Below are 9,289 nucleotides of genomic sequence, written 5' to 3'. Positions count from 1 at the left end.
TCATGGACACGTAATCAAATCATTTTCAGACTACAATCACCTCGATTTGTCAAAATATGACTGAATTACAACTTTTTATACTTGGTTCAAATCTGACAACGCTTCCCACAGGAAAAACGGCTTACTTTTTTTTACTTTTACATAGTAACTGAACACAGTAATTCCTTGCACTGAGAATAGCTCACTGGGATAAGACGGGTTCCTCTGAAGTGTAAGGTCATAGGTTCGAATCCAGCCAAAGTCATCACGCATGTCATGATACTTGTTTATCTGTTTAGTGAAGCCAGGTATGCCACAGTAGCTGTCTAACAGTATAATCATAATGGTAATGATAATGTTTCAATCTCAGGGGATCTATACTCAAGAAGAGTCAGATTTATTGTGCTTTACAGATATGTGTCCTCTAACCTCTAGGGGGGCGATCCCATGTCTGACACATGTTAACTTGTGATACCAGCCAAATTGATGCCGCCATTTTCATTAATTAATAAAACGTTTTTGTCCTACTCAAAATGTATCAAATATTCACCAACTTTTACACAGATTATCTTCAGACCACAATCACATTGACATATCAAAATAGGACTGAATTACAGCTGTTTAAAATTGGGACAAATCTGACAACCGCTTGCCACAGGAAAAATTCTTTATATTTTTACGCAGTCACTGAAATCTGATTTCCAGCACTGAGAATAGCTCACTAGGATAAATTGGTGTCCTGGCAACGTCAGAGGTTCAAATCCAGCCAAAGCTGACAAGCTTGTCATGTCTCTGATTCTCTGTTTAGCGAGACTATAAGCCACTGCAAAGAAAGCCAGGTAAACCGCAGTCACTAGATGTCGAAAGTTTCTTCTGGGTCATCTGACCTGCTTGGCCACCACATTGCTGCTTGCAGCTATATTTTTCCTTTGATTGGGCTCACCTGGCAAACTAATTATCACAGGTGTCTGGGATTGATTTCAATCATCCAAATAGCCCTGAGACACAATACCGTCCATGAGTTTAATTGAAAAAACAAAAAATGAATGTTTATGGCCCTTAATGTAAATGTAAAATGTACGCCACGCGGCTACATCTGGACAGTGTCTGCATTATCTGTTAACATCCGATGGAACACTAACATCAGTTTACAACATCTTCGGGATTTATAGGCATCTATTACAATAAATGGTTACACATTGATATTATATGCCAACAATCAACAAAATATACATATTTACTTCTAACACTGAACCCAGGCAAATGCGTGTTCAATGATCGTCAACATTGATTTGCGTTGTTCTCCAGTTATTTCCCAGAGTTCCTTGACCCACAGGTGATAACGAAATCCAGACATTAACACCACCAGATGGCACTAAGTACATACATTATCCCACCTGGCTACATTCTCCCCTGCTAAAAAGGCTAACCCTGCTAAATTCACACACTTAGCTTCCTTTACAGCTTCCCTAAAGAACACAGCACCCATACTGGACAACAGCTGAGACAATGCATCCGGACTCAAGGTAATAGCATTACAGGCTGACATAGGAATACAAAGTGGGTTTGAATGCAACCCAGCATTCGCTCTCTGGCTCCGACGAGGTGCTGAAGTAGGCGCAGTGACCTTAACTTCCTACTGCGCCCTACTGCCAGTACCAGAGGCAGTCATCTCTGGTTCAGTCACATGTTCTGTGACAGACGGTACAACAACCCGCTCACCAATGTCTACAGGCTCGGAGACCTCTTTGTTTTGATCAGGAATGACACATTTGTCTTGCTCCTGTTTCTGGTCTAGACTTGGATATGTGGTTTCTTCCAGTATTACATATTCTGGGTCTGAATATGGTTGGTCTTCTTCAACCACATCAGCAGAGGTCACCAAAGCAGTTGGAACAATACATTTCCGTTTCCTGGTTGCAGGAATCGGACCAATACATGGCCTGAGGTTGGCTCTGTGAACCCTTTTTACTGGACCACCCTCCACTGGCTCTACTGTATGTGTGCTGCCCTGAACCTCAAGAACCCTGTAAATGGTAGGACTCCAGGCATTTTATTCCTACCCTGGGACCACTGACGTAGGTAAACTAGCTGACCTATCTCCACAGGAGGACAAGACACTGTTCTTCTCAAGTTCAAGTTTTTCCGCAGCTTTTTGTTCAGCATACTGTCTGGCTCTGCTGTGTGCCTCATTTAAACGCTTCTGATGGACAACTAGCCAGTCATGCTTCCTATCTAGCACTTGTTCCTGACCCAGTAAAGCATCTACCGGTAGATGAGGGTGTACTCCAAACATTAAATAGTATGGTAAATGACCTGTCGTGGCATGGGGTGTCACATTGTATGCATAGACCAGTTCTGGCAAAAACTTAGGCCACTTGCATTTCTTTTCTGGCGACAACGTGTGCAAGAGGTCGTGGAGCGTCCTGTTAAACCGCTCACACTGTGCATTACCCTGGGGGTGATGGGGAGTAGTGTATGTTTTCTTAACCCCATATAACTTGCAAAGCTTCTGAATGACATCGCTCTCAAAGTTTCTGCCCTGATCCGAATGCAATCTCTCAGGCACGCCATACTTCATAAACCACTCACGGAGAAGGACCTTAGCAGTGGTATCAGCTTTCTGGTCACGTGTCGGAAATGCCTGTGTGAATTTGGTGAATATATCTGTAACCACTAGTACATTCTCTCTGCCATCGGAGACTGCAAGAACTTTAAGTGGTCGTGTTGCTAAAAAGGGTTTCATAGGGACGTATTTTGGGCTGTGGCAGCTTGGTGAGTACACATCTCTGGCACTGCTTAACCCACTCTTCCACATCTGCATGCATTCCCACCCACAAACACCTTTGCCTCAATAGGTTCTGTGTGCGCTCTATTCCTTGATGTCCCATGTAATTATGCACAGTCTCGAGCACAGCCTCTTTTGAATATGCTGGCAAAATGAGTTGCTGACACTCACCCAGGTGTTCATCCTAAATGATGCGATATAACAATCCATCAACCTCCCTGACTCTGTGCCACTGTCTGAGTAGAGAGGTAACAGGTTTGGCCAAACCTTTCCTCTGCTGATAGGGGGGTTTTGTCTTTTGACCCCACAAGTCTCTGAAGGACTTCAGTGTAGGATCAGTGCTCTGAAACTGTCGCAACTCATCTTTGGAGTAACCAGCCATAGTTAGGGTATTCCCCTGGGTGTCAGCGGCCTCCGTTTCCTGCCCAACCACTGTGACACGAGCATGCCTTACTTGACAACACTTAACACCAGCACCGACTAAGTCTGGCTCTAATGCTGTGCCCTTTCTGACTACATTGCAAATGGATATACATCCGTCAAACTCCTCATCTCCATTTAAGTGTGTCTTCCCTGCTAATGGCTGCCTAGAGAGTGCGTCTGCTGCATTACATCTGCCAGGACGGTACTGGACCTCAGAGTCAAAGGGAGCTAGCTGAACTACCCAGCGTTGTTCAATAGCTCCTAGCTTTGCTGAGTTGAGGTGGCACAGAGGGTTGTTATCAGTCACTATAGTGAGCTTTGACCCCAACAGATAACCTTGAAATGTTTCACACACTTTTTCTTTCCCTGCAACTGGTAGATGATTGCACCTAGCCCTAGACTACTGGCATCTGTCTCTACAATAAATGGAAGGGAAAAATCAGCATGGCAGAGTAAGGGAGCACTGGTCAGTCTCTCTTTAAGTTGTTCAGAGGACTCTTGACATTCTTGTGTCCACAGACTGGTCAACAGGTTTTTGGTCCTAGCGGGTTGTTTCCTCTGATACACGCATTGACTACATCATGCAAGGGACCTGCCAGCTGGGAGAATCCCTGCAGAAACTTCCTGTAATAACTACAGAATCCTAAAAATGACCTCAATTCTTTGACTGTGCTGGGAACTGGCCACTGTTTTACTGCAGCTACTTTGTCCAGATCGGTGCCTATGCCCTCAGCTGAGATCTGGTGGCCAAGAAAGTGCACACTGGACTGGAGAAAATTACATTTTTCCACCTTGACCTTTAACCCCGTCTCCCTGAGCCTCTGCAACACAGTCTGAAGCCGTTTAAGGTAGGGATGGGACTTAACAGGAGTTTTCATGTTCGACTATTTATTACATTATTGAACAATTAATCGATTATTTGCTAAGGCATGACGTCCCCCCCCCCCCCCCCCCCCCCCCCCCCCCCCCCCCCCCCCCCACAGCACATTATGCCATCAGACGGATTTTAACAGGTAGCGATTGCAACGCATCACTGCATGGCTACTGCATGGACTTGGAAAAAATGTATAAATAATATTAACATTGGAAAATCATTTTCAAAAGAAATATACACGGTCTAAACACTTAAATCCATCCTTTTAAACGTCACGCTTCTCGACGCTGACGGAAGCCTAATTATTTGACAATTTAGTTTTAACTTGGCCTACGCTACTTAGCGAGGTGAAGTTAGTTTCATATTCGACATTCGACATTCGTCTCACATTCGGAAGACGCTACTTTGCAGCGCCGAGTTAGGGACCGGGTGAAAATTACCCATACAATTTTGAAAAATGATGACATTTATAATATTTGTATGACTATAAAACCTCAAACAAACAGCAGAGCATTCCAACAATGTCTGGCCTACTTCCAAACCCTTTACTTTTTCAATAAAACATTTTAAAAATGATAGAAAATCGCTAATCTCTGAAAATAGCATGAAATCATTGATAATCTCAATAACTTTTTCAAACTTGTTTAAAAAAATCTCGAATATACACCTTATTATTCTAATAGTGTCTGGCCTACTTCCACACCCTTTACTTTTTCAATAATGTTTTTAAAAAAATGATAGAAAATCGCTAATCTCTGAAAATAGCATGAAATCATTGATAATCTCAATAACATTTTCAAACTTGTTTCAAAAAATCTCGAATATACACCAGATTATTCTAATAGTGTCTGGCCTACTTCGACACCCTTTACTTTTTCAATAAAACATTTTAAAAAATGATAGAAAATCGCTAATCTCTGAAAATAGCATGAAATCATTGATAATCTCAATAACTTTTTCAAACTTGTTTCAAAAATTTTCGAATATACACCATATTATTCTAATAGTGTCTGGCCTACTTCCACACCCTTTACTTTTTCAATAATGTTTTTAAAAAAATGATAGAAAATCGCTAATCTCTGAAAAGAGCATGAAATCATTGATAATCTCAATAACTTTTTCAAACTTGTTTCAAAAAATCTCAAATATACACCAGATTATTCTAATAGTGTCTGGCCTACTTCCACACCCTTTACTTTTTCAATAATGTTTTTAAAAGAATGATAGAAAATCGCTAATCTCTGAAAAGAGCATGAAATCCTTGCTAATCTCAATATCTTTTCCAAACTTGGGTCAAAAAATCTCAAATACACACCAGATTATTCTAATAGTGTCTGGCCTACTTCCACACCCTTTACTTTTTCAATAAAACATTTTAAAAAAAGATAGAAAATCGCTAATCTCTGAAAATAGCATGAAATCATTGATAATCTCAATAACTTTTTCAAACTTGGGTCAAAAAATATCAAATATACACCATATTATTCTAATAGTGTCTGGCCTACTTCCACACCCTTTACTTTTTCAATAATGTTTTAAAAAAAATGATAGAAAATCGCTAATCTCTGAAAATAGCATGAAATCCTTGCTAATCTCAATATCTTTTCCAAACTTGGGTCAAAAAATCTCAAATACACACCAGATTATTCTAATAGTGTCTGGCCTACTTCCACACCCTTTACTTTTTCAATAAAACATTTAAAAAAATGATAGAAAATCGCTAATCTCTGAAAATAGCATGAAATCATTGATAATCTCAATAACTTTTTCAAATTTGGGTCAAAAAATCTCGAATATACACCATATTATTCTAATAGTGTCTGGCCTACTTCCACACCCTTTAATTTTTCAATAAAACATTTTAAAAAATGATAGAAAATCGCTAATCTCTGAAAATAGCATGAAATCATTGATAGTCTCAATAACTTTTTCAAACTTGCGTCAAGTGTTCATTGCCATAAGTGATTTACAACATTAAATCGGCCATTAATTATAGATGAGAAGTGCGTGCGTCAAATACATTGATAGTACAATATAAGGTGGCAGGACCATGGTCACTGTAGCTTGTTCCAAGGCCGTAGCCATGGAGTCAACAATGGGGGGGAAGTATTAAATGTATTATGATAATTTCGGACAGCGTGCGTGATTACCTGTCGTAGCGTACCACATTTTTGTATGTATTTATGTTTTTATAGCAATATATTGGGGGGACATTTTGACCAGACTTGAATATTTGAGGGGTGTCCCCCCCCCCCCATATATATTATGATTACAGCCTTTGCTTATTTTCATAATCATTTTTTTAAATCTTAAGCGTGCATTTAAACACAGTGGCACAAGTTGTGGTAATGAGTTTTGCCAAACAAAGAAAACCAGATCTCTGACAATAATTGACAACACAACACCAGGCTTAGGTCTCAATCATGTCTCTCTCAGCTCTGAAAGCCGGAGGACCATCTTTTATAGGGCACAAGAATGTAAACATAGATTGTGACAGTCAGACAGTAATGACGTTACGACAGTCTCAGAGAAAGAGATTCACTGCTCCCAACACCATGACAACTCTCAGACTAGAGAGTTCATATGGAGCTCTACTTGTAGTCATGACAAGGAACGTTTAGCCAGTACTTTCTCCTGACCCCGAACATCTATTAATCCTGACACATAGACAGAATCTACTCTTATTAATAGCAAGTTTACATGAGAACTTACTAACTAGTATCCAATGACTAGTTCTATTGATAAGTGAATAATGTAAGCACATAGGAAATCCCAATTTCTTCAAAACTCTTCTTTCATTGGCTCCCTTGCATAGACCTTGCGCGCGTGTGTGAGTGTTTGCGTCATCAACCCTAGTTAAATGTCTGGTTCTGGTGTCAACCATATAGGTTTCAAGCAAATGGTCACCAGAGTTTGCGTCTCCATCTAGCCCAGGTTTGGGAGTAGGCCTCTCTTTGCACACAAGGAATGCTGAACACAGTATCATTTTATACAGAATAAAAAAGTTACATCTTCAATTTTTCTGACAGGCAGACACTCCAAGTGATGGGGTGTGTCAAGGGGTTACATCAGAGTAATCTTACACATACCTCTCTCTCTCTCTCAGTCAGGTCAGTATCGACTGGATTCAAAATATTCCTTATATATAAAATGTTTTACCTAAGACTTGACAGCTGAGACTGTCAATTGATCCGTTGTGGTGGATTGTGATCCTGTCTTCCTGTATGACATGATTACTCGTCTTCTATAAAATTTCAGAGGGATTTCATGCTATTTTCAGAGATTAGCGATTAATTGAAATTGTATTCAAAACTTTGTTGAAAAAGTAAGGGTGTGCAATTAGGCCAGAAATCATTAGAATAATCTGGTGTGTACTTGAGATTTTTCTAAACAAGTCTGAAATAGTTGTTGAGATTTGCAAGGATTTCATGCTATTTTCAGAGATTAGCGATTTTCTATCATTTTTTAAAATGTTTTATTGAAAAAGTAAAGGGTGTGGAAGTAGGCCAGACACTTTTAGAATAATATGGTGTATATTCGAGATTTTTTGACCCAAGTTTGAAAAAGTTATTGAGATTATCAATGATTTCATGCTATTTTCAGAGATTAGAGATTTTCTATCATTTTTTAAAATGTTTTATTGAAAAAGTAAAGGGTGTGGAAGTAGGCCAGACACTATTAGAATAATCTGGTTTATATTCAAGATTTTTTGACCCAAATTTGAAAAAGTTATTGAGATTATCAATGATTTCATGCTATTTTCAGAGATTAGCGATTTTCTATCATTTTTTAAAATGTTTTATTGAAAAAGTAAAGGGTGTGGAAGTAGGCCAGACACTATTAGAATAATATGGTGTATATTCGAGATTTCTTGAAACAAGTTTGAAAAAGTTATTGAGATTATCAATGATTTCATGCTATTTTCAGAGATTAGCGATTTTCTATCATTTTTTAAAATGTTTTATTGAAAAAGTAAAGGGTGTGGAAGTAGGCCAGACACTATTAGAATAATATGGTGTATATTCGATATTTTTTGACCCAAGTTTGAAAAAGTTATTGAGATTATCAATGATTTCATGCTATTTTCAGAGATTAGCGATTTTCTATCATTTTTTAAAATGTTTTATTGAAAAAGTAAAGGGTTTGGAAGTAGGCCAGACACTATTAGAATAATCTGGTGTGTATTTGAGATTTTTTGACCCAAGTTTGGAAAAGATATTGAGATTAGCAAGGATTTCATGCTCTTTTCAGAGATTAGCGATTTTCTATCATTTTTTTAAAAACATTATTGAAAAAGTAAAGGGTGTGGAAGTAGGCCAGACACTATTAGAATAATCTGGTGTATATTCGAGATTTTTTGAAACAAGTTTGAAAAAGTTATTGAGATTATCAATGATTTCATGCTCTTTTCAGAGATTAGCGATTTTCTATCATTTTTTTAAAAACATTATTGAAAAAGTAAAGGGTGTGAAAGTAGGCCAGACACTATTAGAATAATCTGGTGTATATTCAAGATTTTTTGAAACAAGTTTGAAAAAGTTATTGAGATTATCAATGATTTTATGCTATTTTCAGAGATTAGCGATTTTCTATCATTTTTTTAAAAACATTATTGAAAAAGTAAAGGGTGTGGAAGTAGGCCAGACACTATTAGAATAATATGGTGTATATTCGAGATTTTTTGAAACAAGTTTGAAAAAAGTTATTGAGATTATCAATGATTTCATGCTATTTTCAGAGATTAGCGATTTTCTATCATTTTTTTAAATGTTTTATTGAAAAAGTAAAGGGTGTGGAAGTAGGCCAGACACTATTAGAATAATCTGGTGTGTATTTGAGATTTTTTGACCCAAGTTTGGAAAAGATATTGAGATTAGCAAGGATTTCATGATATTTTCAGAGATTAGCGATTTTCTATCATTTTTTTTTAAACATTATTGAAAAAGTAAAGGGTGTGGAAGTAGGCCAGACACTATTAGAATAATATGGTGTATATTCGAGATTTTTTGACCCAAATTTGAAAAAATTATTGAGATTATCAATGATTTCATGCTATTTTCAGAGATTAGCGATTTTCTATCATTTTTTTAAAAACATTATTGAAAAAGTAAAGGGTGTGAAAGTAGGCCAGACACTATTAGAATAATCTGGTGTGTATTTGAGATTTTTTGACCCAAGTTTGGAAAAGATATTGAGATTAGCAAGGATTTCATGATATTTTCAGA

Source organism: Hypomesus transpacificus, chromosome 9 (assembly GCF_021917145.1).
Source record: "Hypomesus transpacificus isolate Combined female chromosome 9, fHypTra1, whole genome shotgun sequence".
NCBI lineage: Eukaryota > Metazoa > Chordata > Actinopteri > Osmeriformes > Osmeridae > Hypomesus > Hypomesus transpacificus.
Note: the sequence above shows the minus strand (reverse complement) of the source record.